Here is a 14539-nt window from a genome sequence, read left to right on the forward strand (position 1 = left end):
GCGTGCTGTCACTCAACATCGACAGCATGCCCCCTTTGGTACGAGACCCGGAGCGACGGTTTGCCCGGCTCCGTCGTGCGCATGCGCTCTTCGCCACCATCGACCTGGTTGCGAGCGCTCAGCACTTGCGACCGGGTCTGAATCAGGCCCACATTCTGTAAGGATTGTAATTGCAAAGCTGCACTCAGGCAGATTTGCAATTGCGAACCTTTACAGATATGGTAATGCACAGGAGGCATCATGCCCCCTGTGCATTACTTAAATGAGCTGCGTTGGTAAATCTGCGTACCATCGGCCGCAGTTCAGAGGAAGAGGCCAGGAAATCTCCATCACCCGACGTAGATTCTGGCCTCTTCCCTCCCCCCAAACGGCGGCAACACGCCTCCGTTTTGGGTAACGGAGGCTGTCGCCGCCCCCTCCCCGCCCCCAAACGGTAGCAGACTGTCAATGCACATGCGCAGAACAGGTCTGGCGCCTGGGCAGATTCCCAAACATCGGGAATCTGCGTTCAGCTGTGCACGCTGAATCAGGGCCTAACTCCACAGTAAAAGTACACATTTTCCTACTTTCATGGGTAGGATGCACTATTCATGGAACTAATACATACTTTTGGAAAAATATTTCAGCGAGATTGTGAAATTAACAACTCTGCACATGGCGCTGAAGAGGGAATTTACTGCTCCATCTGGGAAACGTCATAAGATGAACTCATGTCCAACCGCAAATAAGACCCAAAGCGAATAGAATTTTTTATTTATAAATTCTTTATCTGCAAATACGTTTTTCCCAATATACAAATATAATATCGGAACAGAAATAGAAAATACTTAAAAAGCTTTGTCGTTCGATATAAAAAACAGGACACACAAAAAACACAGGTACAACATCCAACTTGTGTATATCGTATAGAGGGCCTGATTCAGACCTGCTCGCGAGCTCTGAGCGATCGCAAGCGGGTCGACGGTGCCCTAGTGCGCATGCGCACGACGGAGGGAGGTCCGTCGTGCGCATGCGCTAGACCCGCATAGCGACAGCCAAGCTGTCGCTATGGGTCTCTCACCAAAGGGGGCGTGCTGTCGATGGTGAGTGACAGCACGCCCCCTTTGGTGGGCGTGCCGGGGGCGTGGCTGCCCAGACGGAGGCGTTCGTCTGGGGCCGGCCCCACTGACTTCACTAGTGATGTCAGTGGGAGTGCTTTTGGCTCTGATAGCCAAAAGCACTCCTGGGCTTGCGGCAGCGAGACCCTACCCCAGGGTCTCGTCGCAAGCCCCATGGTCGCAATGGTCTTGACCATCGCGACCATCTTTTTGGCCGCTCGCATAAGCTGTGGGTGGTCACCCACAGCTATGCGAGTGGCCAGGAGGCCGCTCCATTTTTAGGTAGGAGGGCCCTGATTCAGAGCGAGTGCTCTGGTCAGAGCGTCCGGCTCTGAATCAGGCCCAGATTGCGAAAAATACAATCAATAGTCAGAAACACATTAACATAGGACAAGACAAACATAACAGTGATACACAGGGGAAACTATAAGGGGGGGCATCAGGAATAATAGAGGGGAGAACGCAAACATCTAAAATGTATAGTAACAGTATGTGGCCATTCAAGGTCTAGTTAGCAAATGTTTAATTAAATCTACATCTCAAAGCCTATCAGGGATGATAATTAAACTGGATCCCGTGGTATCATATCCTGGTAGGAGGAGGAAGATTTAAAGTCCATCCAGGTAAACCATAGTGCTACATAATCAGAAAGCTTTTCGGGAGTCGAGTAAAACAGTTTGTCCATTGACATAAAGAAATCCAAGCGTTAGCACCATTCCCAAGGTGAAGGAGTGATTATTTAGTTCAGTATATATACGTGTACGTGCGTAACCTGCAGCTTCTTGGTTACTGGTGATACTTTTTATCATCCCCATACGGGGAATGAATTACGCATTAGATATCACCTTACTTGTGAATCTGTATATGTAGTGTACCAAATCCTATGCCCCTGTGGTCTTACCTACATTGGTAAGACCTCTCGTAAATTCAAAGAGAGGATGCACTACTTAGTGGCACCAGCGATCAACCGGTTGCTCGCCACTTTGTGGAGGCGGGACATAATTTAGCGAGCCTTCGTTATAGAATGATTGACCACACTCCACCACTTAAAAGAGGTGGTGATAGGAATAGGGCTCTTTTAAAGCGTGAAGCATTTTGGATCCATTTTTTGGATGTGATTACCCCCAAAGGCTTAAACGATGTTCTACCTTTATCTTGCTTTAATGATGATTAAGTCACTTTTGCTATTATCTGTCAGCTCATACATAAATATATTCTAGGGATTGCAGGGTGCTCTGCTTCACTCTGACAAGTGTTGGTGCCGACTTCATTATCGCTGCTATATATTATTAGCTTGTACCCTTATGGTCTTTATAATTTAATAGTATTATGTCTTTTGTAATATTTTTTTATAATATGCTTGTTATACATTTGCCCGTGTTACCTACAGTGTATTGCTTCTGTTACTAGTTTCCATGGTGATGGTTTGTGTCACTGACGTGCGCGGCATTGATGCGCCGACGACGTCATCATTCTGTGCCTCCCGCTCCCTGTGCACGGCTCGGGGTTCTGCTGGTGTCACGATTCACTTGTTGGGTGAGTGTTTAAAGGTAAGATGCTTTTTTCATTCTGTATCTCCTGATGACAATCTAACATGGATTGAAACGTTGATATTTATTACTTCGTGTCTGATTCATTTGTGTGATCGAGTCCTGAGTGCTGCACCTTTTGTATTTCTATTTGCTTATTTTGTGGGGGCACCGGACCAATTTATCTGCGATATTTGAGTGCCGGACCATTTTTTGCTTACTATATATATATATATATATATATATATATAAATAATTATATATATATATATATATATATATATATATAAACTGGGGCACTCACAATGGAATAATGAATGTCCAGGTGCCCTGTATGGGTAAAATAGCTAAATGTTTCTGGAGATGGCGGCTCTTTAGGGACTTGTTAACAATCATACACAGCTACTGCTCAGATAACGTTCCATTATATATGAGTAGAATTGACTTTGGTGCAGTTGATGAGCTTAACAAATATTGCATCCCACAGCTGTTGGAGGGTGCGTGGTGGAGTATCCATAGAGCGAACACAACGATCGAGGTGGTCCCACAGATTCTCAATTGGGTTCAAGTCCAGGGAATTAGGGGGCCAGGGAAGTACTTGGAAGTCTTGGTCGTGCTCGTCCAACCACTGTCGTGTGATGTTGCATTGTCTTGCTGGAAGATCCCATCCGCCTCAGGGAAGACAATCAGCATGTATGGGGTACGTGCTCTGCAAGGATGGATTCATAACCAAATCGGTTGTGGGTGCCTTTCACATGGATGAATGGGCCCAGAGAATGCCATGAAAACATTCCCCAGGCCATAACACTGCCAACACCAGCTTGTGTTCTTCCAGCAATGGTTGCAGGGTGTTTGTTCTCCGATGTTTCTTGCCTGACACGCCAACATCCACCCGTTCGATGACGCAAAAAAAGTGACTCAATGGAGAAGGCAACCATTCGTCAATCAGGGGAGGTCCAATTCCGATATAGGCATGAAATTTGAAGCCTTTTCTGCCAATGCACATTCATTAGCATAGGTGTAGTGACCATCCGCTTGCTTCAGAGCCCTATACGCAGCAGGATTTACTGAACTGTCATTTTCGACACACGTCTGGTGGCTCCCTGGTTCATTTTGATGGTGAAAAAGGTGAAGATGAGTCCGCACTAGTAATATATCTTATAGCTATCGAAAATAATTAGTAAATGGTTAGATTATTAGGAAAAGCCAACATAGTGGTTAATCACTTGGACAATCCTGGATAACCAATGGCTGGTGGTGCACCCATAGACTTTGTGCAGTACACATAAAGAAATACCTTTGCTCGAGGCAAAGACAGAGCGAAAGACAAATTATGTCTATACTGGGGCACTCTTGAGTATAATGTAGTAACAGTAATATGAAAATATAGAAAAGAATATAAAACTTAACCTTTAATAATGAACCTTAAAAAGGAAAGGGAAAAGGGGAATTTAGAGATATACTGGGTATAAAAATAAATAATCAATTAACTAATCATACTAGTCATGGAAATGTGCATCATAGACTGAATGACATAACCATAGAGTGAACATAGTGCCTGATTCAGAGCCGGACGCTATTTGCGCTCGCTCGTTCAGAAAAAGGGGCCGGCTATTTAAATTGAGCGCTCGCTCTTTGCGGTCTGTTGACGCCTCTATGTCTGAGCGAGCGAACGAAACATGCGCTCGCTATTTTGTAAAGACGCCCCCTGGCCGCTCGCACCATACGTCATCTCCGCTATTTATTAGATTAATCGAGTACATCGAAAGGCGTCTGAACTGCTCGCAGTGCTTGTGGTTGGATTTTCCTACCGCAATCATGCGAACAGTTCAGGCCAAGAAACAACCAAGTGACGTGGTCGATGACGCTGCTATGTGCTACTCTGAATACTAACAATCCATACAATGTTCAATAATATAAGTCGTTTCAGTGTCTAGAGTAAAGAATTTTCTGGCACACAGCATATATCTATGTGGAAACACATATATATGGAGAGATTGGGTATGGATTTAGTTAAACAGAAAATGAAAAATACAAATAAATCATAAAGATGTACCCAGTGAAATCCATAACAAATGACGTACACGCTTAACAAGTACCAATACAAATCATCTAATCAGGATGATGATAATCAAACAGGTGGTACCTGGCGTGAGCAGAGTTGTATATACAAAATGTATTAGCAAATTCTAGTCACAAGAAAACATTTATTATGACAAATATAATGACTCTGTCGAACACAACAAATATCAATATATATCATATGGCGAAAATATTTCTGATGCGACCCTCTAAAGACAGACTATGGGCCTGATTCAGACCCGTTCGCTATTTGCGGTCGTTCGTTCAAAAACAAGGGGTGGCTATTCAAATGATCCGTTCGCAAATTGCAGTCTGTTCACACCTCTAAGTCTGAACGAGCGAGCAAAACATACGCTCGTTTATTTGTTAAAAACGCCCCCTGGCCGCTCGCACCATACGTCATGTCCGCTATTTATTAGATTAATCGAGTACATCGACCAGTGTATGAACTGCTCGCTATTCTTGTGGTTGGTTTTTTCAACCACTATTTTGCGAGCAGTTCTGAGTGAAAAAAAACCAAGTGACGTGGTCAATGACGCTGCTGGATTAATTATGCACTCCCTTAAAACGCCCGTTTTGACCTTTAAGCACGCCTGCGTTCGGATCTCCACTCCCCATTTTCAAGCACCATCCCCTGTTACCAGCCACATACGCCTCATTCTGTCACTCAAAATAGCAGGCATTCGCTATATTGCGAGCACATGAATTTCGGCCGCACTGACTGGTTCGCGCATGCGTATAACGATCCGTACGCATGCGCAGATGTGCGAACATCGCTCGGAACGAGCGTACTGCCGCTAGCGAGTGGCTCTGAATGAGGACCTATATCCATTAATCAATTGAAATGACAACACACAGGAAAACAATATGTAATGCGCTGAATATAGGAATCATCCACAGGAGTTGGAACGATATTAGATAATTGATATAATCTTAATCCATTCGCTGATTTTGATGGTGAGCTGCTCCACTCTAGCATGTCGGATGGCCCGTACGCATCTTTGTAGCCGACGTTCACCCCATGGTGCTTCGCAGTTTCCATGTAGTTTATTCGCAATGGTGCTATCAGGTTGCGGCCTAGGATTGGCCGTTATTCTCCTCAGCGCTGGCTTTCCCTGACCTCTCCAGCGGTCACACGCCAGGTGCGGCGGCGAGTGACGCACTGTGGATTATGCCAGGGGTCTGTTAGGACAAACATGTGCTGCTCCGTGATTTGGTTCCTGCAGTTGCCATCATGGACGCAGCCATGACAGTCTACATCACCTGATGGTAGCATTGGTTGCTGTCTGCTGACAGTGTCCTCCTATGGACTGTTACATTAGGGTATTTAGCCGGGCTCTGGACAACAGGAAGTTGCCTGTACAACGTCGTTACTTCCAGTAAATACTTGCTGTTGTAGTGTTCCAGGTTCCAACCTCCTTTCATCTAGTGATATATTCCTAGTGTTAATCCACGGTGTGTGTACTCAGTACGTCACCCGAGTACCATCTCCTAAGTGTCATTCTCCTGTGCCAGTTCTGCGTCTGGATCCATAGTGTGTGTACACAGTACATCATCCGAGTACTATATCCTAAGTGTCATTCTCCTGTGCCAGTTCTGCGTCTGGATCCATAGTGTGTGTACGCAGTACATCATCCGAGTACTATATCCTAAGTGTCATTCTCCTGTGCCAGTTCTGTGTCTAGATCCACAGTGTGTGTACTCAGGGGCTGATTCAGACCCGCTCGCAAGCGGGTCGATGTTTGACCCCTGTGCATGCGCTGCCTCAGGCGTGCTCATGCACGAGACCCGGCCAGCGACGGGCGCTCAGTCGCTACGGGTCTCGCACCAAAACAGGGCGGCTGTCGATTGTGATTGACAGCTCGCCCCATTTTGGAGGCGGGCAGGGGGTGTGGCTACACATACGGAGGCGTTCCCGAAGGAACGCCTGCTGTTTATGGGAGGCACCACAGACATCACCAGTGATGTCAGTGGTAAGCTTCCTGCTCTATTTACTGGGGCTTGCGGGAACAAGACCCTGCCACAAGGGTCTTGTTGCAAGTCACGATGGTTGTGACTATCGCGACCATCACCTGGCTGCTCGCAAAAGCTGTGGGTGGTCAGCCACAGCTTAGCGAGCGGCCAGGAGGCTGACACAAAAAAAAAAAAAAGCCTCCCTGATTCAGAGCGAGCGCTCTGAAAGAGCATCCGGCTCTGAATCAGGGCCTCAGTACGTCATCTGAGTACGATCTCCTAAGTGTCATTCTCCTGTGCCAGTTCTGCATCTGGATCCACAGTGTGTGTATGCAGTACATCATCCGAGTACTATATCCTAAGTGTCATTCTCCTGTGCCAGTTCTGCATCTGGATTCTCAGTGTGTGTACTCAGTATGTCACCTAAATGCAAACTCCCAGTATCGTTCTCCTGTGCTTTCCCAGCAATTGTGTTCTTCCATTTCCCACTTGTTTCGGACACCTGACCAAAAAACCGCGACCTGCTTACTGGGTGCAGCTTAAACCTAAATCCCAATTGGAGGGGTCACTGGTGAACACCTCCCAGTAAGTTAGACTCTGTGCCTTTGGTCAGGTCTAGCCAACATCCGGTACTTGTGGATGAGGATGGCATATATCCAGGCCCCTCGCCTCCGGTTCCTTTCCCAACCTGGCACCCTGACTTCCAGTCCCTCAGTAGAGGATCCCCATAGCCCAAACGTGACAGTTGCCATTTGTCCAGTCATGATACACCTTCACCACAGCAGCATGTGAACAGTTCACAAACTGCACTGTTACAGAAATACTGACTTCCTTGTCCCGAAATCCAATAATCATCCCTTTTAGAATATCGGATAAATCGACCCTTTTACCCATGACAGCAATGAGTGATATGTGTGCAGACTGCCTACCACACACCTTATATCCCCACCAAGCCAGCGAACGGCAAGTGATGTACTCCATGGGCTATGCACTGCCAACGTCAAATGTAGGTGGAGGTCATAATAATGTGAATCGACTGTGTATATATATATATATATATTAGGGATGTGCAGGCTCGGTTCTACTCGGTTCCGTTCGGTTCTTTTTACCGAATCTTATTGGCTATCCAAAACTCGTGACAGCTGAAACCCAATAAGATCCGGTAAAAAGAACCGAACGGAACCGAGTAGAACCGAGCCTGCACATCCCTAATATATATATATAATATATATTAGCTGAAGTACCCAGCGTTGCCCGAGTTTAAATCATATAGTTATTAAGTTTTATTATGTGATGTCATCCATATCCATCCAATGGAAGGCCCAGAACAGAGTCCCTGGGTCAAAGTTCTGACCGGCGCACTCTGCCGTGAGACCCCAACCACTCCATTAGGCATCCCAGACCAATTGCCACCTTTCTGTGAAGTTTTCATCCAAATCCATCCAGTGGAAGGCCCAAAACAGGCTCCCCTGTTCTACCCAGCGTACACCAACGGGAGGTCCGACCAGGACCTCATTTCCCTAGTATGTCTTACTGGGATCTGATGTTACCACTCTGTGAAGTTTTCGTCCAAATTATGTGATGTCGTCCAAATCCATCCAATGAAAGGCCTAGATCAGGCTCCCTTGGTCAAAGTTCTTCCCAACGCACTCCGCCGTGAGGTCCAACCGGGACCCCATCCACACCATTAGGCATCCCAGACCAATTGCCACCCTGTGAAGTTTTCATCCAAATCCTTCCAGTGGAAATCCCAGAACAGGTTCCCCGATCAAAGTTCTGCCCAGCGTATGCCAATGGGAGGTCTGACCGGACCTCAACACCCTAGTATGTCTTCTGGGATCCAATGTTACTTCTCTGTGAAGTTTTCAAATTATGTGATGCTGTCCAAATCCATCCAGTGAAAGGCCCAGAACACGCTCCCTGGCTCAGAGTTCTGCCCAGCAAACTCAACCATGAGATCTGACCGGGACCCCAACCATTCCATTAGGCATTACAAAGCAATTGCCACCCCTCTGTGAAGTTTTCATCCAGATCCATGCAGTGGAAGGCCCAGAACAGGTTCCCCGGGTCAAAGTTTTGTCCAGTGTCCCCAGGTCAAAGTTCTGCCCAGTGTACACCAATAGGAGGTCCGACCGGGACCTCAACCCCCTAGTATGTCTTCTGGGATCCGATGTTACCACTCTTTGAAGTTTTCGGCCAAATTATGTGATGTCGTCCAAATCCATCCAGTGGAAGGCTCAGATTAGGCTTCCCAGGTCAAAGTTTTGCTCAGCATGTACCAACAGGAGGTCTGATCCGGACACTAACTCCCCCTTAAACCTGGCCAGGATCCAACTGGATTATCCCACGTTGGTTTCATCCCAATTGGTGCAGTGGTGTCCGAATGCATAACCGGACAAACAAGTAAATAAACAAACAGACCAATTAATTTATATAAAATATATGTGTGAGCAGCATATATATATATATATATATATATATATATATATATAAAATACCATGGAACGGCGGCTCTCGCGCATTGAAACATCAACTCAGATTGTCACTTATTTTGTGTTGTCTTCATTTCTAAATCCCAGAGTGCCGCCGTTCCATGGTATTTTGTCTACTTGGTGCAGTGATCCTGTATTATTATCGGAGGGCAACGGGGTAAGCTACACAAAATCACAGTGGTGCTTTAAAGTTTGTGAACCCTTCAGAATTTTCTATATTTCTGCTGAAATTTGTCCTAAAACTACCTCATATAAAAAGAACCAAATCAAACAAATGAGATAAAAAAAATTAGTTGTGCTCTTTTTTTATTGAACATGATCCAAAATCACATCTGTGAGTGGCAAAAGTATGTGAACCTTTGCTTTCAGTATCTGGTATAACCCCCTTTTGCAGCAATAACTGCTTCTCATCGTTTCCGGTAATTGTTGATTAGTCCTGAACATCGGCTTGAAAGAATTGTATCTATTTCCTCCGTACAAAACAGCTTCAACTCTGTTATGTTAATGGGTTTCCTCCCATGAACTGCTCGCTTCAGGTCCTTCCACAACATTTTGATTGGATTAAGGTCAGGACTTTGACTTGGCCATTCCAAAACTTAAAATGTATTCTTCTTTTACCATTCTTTGGTTTGAATGACTTGTGTGCTTTGGGTCATTGTCTTGCTGCATGACCCACTATCTCTTGAGATGCAGCTAATGGGCAGTTGTCCTGACATTTTCCTTTAGAATATTCTGGTATAATTAAGATTTCATTGTCCCATCAATGATGGCAAGTCGTTCTGGGTCAGATGTAGCAAAACAGGCCCAAACCATGATACCACCACCGCCATGTTTCACAGATGGTATGAGGTTTTTATGCTGGAATGCAGTGTTCTTCTTTTTCCAAACAATGCTTCTCATTTAAACAAAAAAACTCTATTTTGGACTCATTTGTCCACAAAATATTGTTCCAATAGTCTTCTGGCTTGTCCAGGTGATCTTTAGCAAACTGCAGACGGGCAATGTTCTTTTTGGAGAGCGGTGGCTACTTTCAATCTTGCCATGCACACCATTGTTGTTCAGTGTCCTCCTGATGGTCGACTTATGAACATTACCATTAGCAAATGTGAGAAATGCCTTAATTTGCTAAGAAGTTACCTTGAGTTTCTTTCTGATCTTGCAAACTATTAGATGCCTGTGGATTGGAAAAGTGTTAGAAAAAGGACACCGTGGTGAAAGATAGCCGTGATTGTTTCACTTATCTCCTATGGTCAGCTAAACAGCCGGGAGATGCTTTGCACACAGCCACGCAGGCAAGGAATCTCAGAGCCGTGCATCTGAAAGCCTGAGAACTGAGGACAAGCCTACAATAGTGAATGGCAGTGTGTTCATAAAGCCAGCAGACCACGGTAAGTAAGGTATGAGCCGCTTGACCATGTCAACTATCTGGTGTTGACCTATGTATTGTCGATCTTCCATCTGTATTCCATACTGGGTTTCTTTGTCATGCTGGGTTTGGTACGGCATCCCCATGGACAGAATGCCAGCAGTGGAATCCCAAAGGTGAAAATGCTGGAGATTTTCATTACGTATTCTAAGGCTAACCCTAACACCAACCAACCCCTCCTGCAGTTAAACCCTTAAACCCACAGCCTAACCCTAATGCCCCCTTCGGCACCCTAACCCTCCCCTACTACAGCCTAATCCTGCACTTCCGCATCCTAACCCTTACCGTTTGAAGTTGTCACCATTTTAATCCATCAGGTTCCCGCAAACAATATAGTGCGCGTTGGAATTCTGACTGTTGGGATGCCGTCTACTTCCCGTTATGTTTTGCCAGGCCTTTACTGCAGCTGTCTTCAGTTGTATGTTTGTGGGTCTTTCTGCTTCTAGTTTTGTCTTCAGAAAGTGAAATACATGCTCGATCGAGTTGAGATCATGAGATTGACTTGGCCATTGTAGAATATTCAAATTATTTGCCTTAAAAAACATCTGGGTTGCTTTCACAGTGAGTCTTAGGTTATTGTTTATCTCTACTGTGAAGCGCATTTGCGGAATTTGGCTGAATCTGAGTAGACAGAATATTTCTATACACTTCAAAATTCATCTGGCTACGTCTGTCACATCATCAATAAACACTAGTGACACAGTGCCATTGGAAGCAAGGCCACAACTAGGGGGGGGCTGGAGGTGCACTTGCACCGGGTGCAAGTGCGGGCGCCCGGCTCCTTCTCTGCAGCGATGCGGTAGCCGGAGGCTCGAGTTCTCTCCTGAACTCCAGCTTACGGCTCTCCCCAAGGGGCACTATGGGAGAGACGTTATGACGTCTCTCCCGTAGTTCCGAGGAGCAGCCGGGCAAACCAGATGGCGGCGGACATAGGAGCAGGGTTTAAGGTAAGTATTGGGGTTTCTTTTTGTGTAAGCCGCACTACAGTGGCATTACTATGGGTGGCATTACCATATGGGCACTACTACAGGGGCATTACTATATGGACACTATTACAAGGGCATAACCATATGGGCATTACTATATGGGCACTACTACAGGGGCATTACCATATGGACACTACTACAGGGGCATTACTATAGGAGCACTGCTGAAGGGGGCATTACTATAGGGGCAATTACTATGGGGGAATTACCGTGGGGGGCGCCAAATTACTGTCTTGCCCCGGATGAGAAAAATCCTAGTTTCAGCCCTGTTGGAAGGCACGCATGCTCATCCCATCACAATGCCTCCACCAGATTTAACAGATGATGCGGTATGCTTCGGATCATGAGCCATTTCAAGCCATCTCCATACTTTTTTCTTTCCATCATTCTGGTACAGGTTGGGGGCAGCCCAGATGCTCTGGGAATGCTTCCAGAGTGGTGAAAATGGGGGACGTGCCTTCAGACCGATTTACAATAGCCAATAGTTGGAAGGTGTGATTTAACCCATTATTGAGCTTTTGAGAGAATTCACCTGAAAACTGATATGATTTTATTGGCCAAATTATGCTTTTTAAAACACTCCAAATGCTCGATTATTAAAGTTGGGGGCACTTGCTTGTGCTTTATCCACAGGCTTAAAGTTGCCACCCCTTTTCCACCAAAATTCCGGGTCTGACCCAGAGTTGGAACAGGGTTCCTATCGGGATCAGACCCGGAATTTAGCCGGATATTCCCTTTGCTATATAAAGGGAGGGGGCACAAAATCAATAAAGCTATATGAAAAGGGGAGGTGGGATAAAAAAAACTTTTTTCTTTCCATCATTCTGGTACAGGTTGGGGGCAGCCCAGATGCTCTGGGAATGCTTCCAGAGTGGTGAAAATGGGGGACGTGCCTTGAGACCGATTTACAATGGCCAATAGTTGGAAGGTGTGATTTAACCCATTACCCAAGTGTGTGAGCACTTATTACCCACATACCTATAGCCACATATATAGCCGAATCTATGAGAATATACAGCAGGGGCATTCAACTATTACATTCATTACTTTCAGTGGGCCACTCTGAAGATTTGGTGAGATATTCAAGTGTGATTATACTCTGTATTAGAGCACATAATGGGCTCTAATACAGAGGGCATTGCATAAGGGGCACAACTACAGGGAGCACTGCATTATGGGAACAACTACAGGGGGCATTGCATAAAGAGCACAACTACAGGGGGCACTGCATAATGGGCACAGCTACAGGGGCCATTGCACGAGGGGCTCTAATACAGGGGGCATTGCATAAGGGACCATACTTGCCTACAAACTGGCTGCCTCTTCCGGGAGGAGGCAGCCAGCTTAGCACTGCAGCGGGGGGAAAGGGGGCGTGACCCATTTTGGGGGGGCGGAACATGGGGCGTGGCCACGTCTTCGCGTCATATACTATCAGCGTTGTGTAGCCGGGGGCAGGGCCACGATGCTCATCAGCTCCCCTGACCCAGCCACTTTGACCAGGTAAGTGGGGGACGCAAGCAGGGGGTGCAGGCGGGCTGCGCCGGCCGGGAGACGCCCCCTCTTCCGGGGGGTCAGGAGCGACACAAGATTTTCGGGAGGTTCCCGACCATTTCTGGAGGGTAGGCAGGTATGTAAGGGACAAAACTACAGGCGGGCACTTCATAATAGGCACAGCTACAGGGGGCATTGTATAATGGGCTCTAATACAGAGGGCATTGCATAATGGTCACAACTACAGGGGGCACTGCATAAATGGGCACAACTACAGGGGGCATTGCATAAGGGGCACAGCTACAGGGGGAAGTGCATAAGGGGCACAGCTAAAGGGGGCACTGTATATTGGGCGCAACTATATGGGGCACTGCATAATGGGCACAACTACAGGGGGTACTGCATAAGGGGCACAACTACAGGGGTCACTGTATAAGGGGCACAACTACAGGGGTCACTGCATAATGGGCACAACTACAGGGGACACTAATACAGGGAGCACTGCATAAGGGGCACAACTACAGGGGGCATTGCATAAGGGGCACTACTACTGGGGCATTGCATAAGGGGCACTACTACAGTGGGCATTGCATAAGGGGCACTACTAGAGTGGGCATTGTATAAGGGGCACTGCTGTGGGCATTGCGTATAAGAGGCACTATGTCGTAACGTGAATAAGGGACACTAGTATGTGGTACAATGTGAATAAGATTGTGCTGCTGTGTGGCGTCATTTGAATTGGGGATACCATGTGTGATTATGGCAGGCAGACCCACGCCCCTTGCTGCGAGGTCATGCCCCCTTTGCATGCCACGCCCCCTTTTTGGGATTCTGAAGATCACGAAAGGTTTTTAGCTTTAAAAGTAGATCACCAAGTCCAAAAGTCTGGCCACCCCTGTTCTAGAAGATAATAGCTAGAATCTGATTGGTTACTATGGGCAACATCTCCACGTCTAAAAACCCACACTTTAGTACATAATGTACCCCTACATCAGTGATATTCCTTCTGATATGCATGAAACATGCAAGTTACAATAATATATAGATGCATTTTAAATCTATACTGATCTGTGATAGCACCAAGAAAAAAAAAAGAAAACCTGACACGTGTTGGACACCTTTAATGCAATGTGACTTAAAGATTGTGGCCCTCATTCAGAGCCGCACGTTAACAACAGTACGCTCGTTGCGTTCCGATGTTGACTAACCGCGCATGTGTCGGTGTTACACTGCGCATGTGCGTACGGCAGATTGCGTTTTTTTTTTTCTCTCGTTCCTAAAATAGCGTACAGGAAGTGACATGTCAAATGTGATTGACAGAACAGGGCGTTTTAGGGTGTTGACGGGGGTGGAGATGAAAAAACGCAGGCGTGGCGAGGCGTTTTTGGGGCGTACATACATTAGCAGATGCGAACGTCAAATGTGTTCGGACCGTCTCATACGTCACTGGAACATCCGCTTTCCCTTCAAAATGCTCGCACAG

The sequence above is a fragment of the Taudactylus pleione genome, unplaced genomic scaffold (assembly GCF_031769625.1).
Source record: "Taudactylus pleione unplaced genomic scaffold, aTauple2 ptg000069l, whole genome shotgun sequence".
Classification (NCBI taxonomy): domain Eukaryota; kingdom Metazoa; phylum Chordata; class Amphibia; order Anura; family Myobatrachidae; genus Taudactylus; species Taudactylus pleione.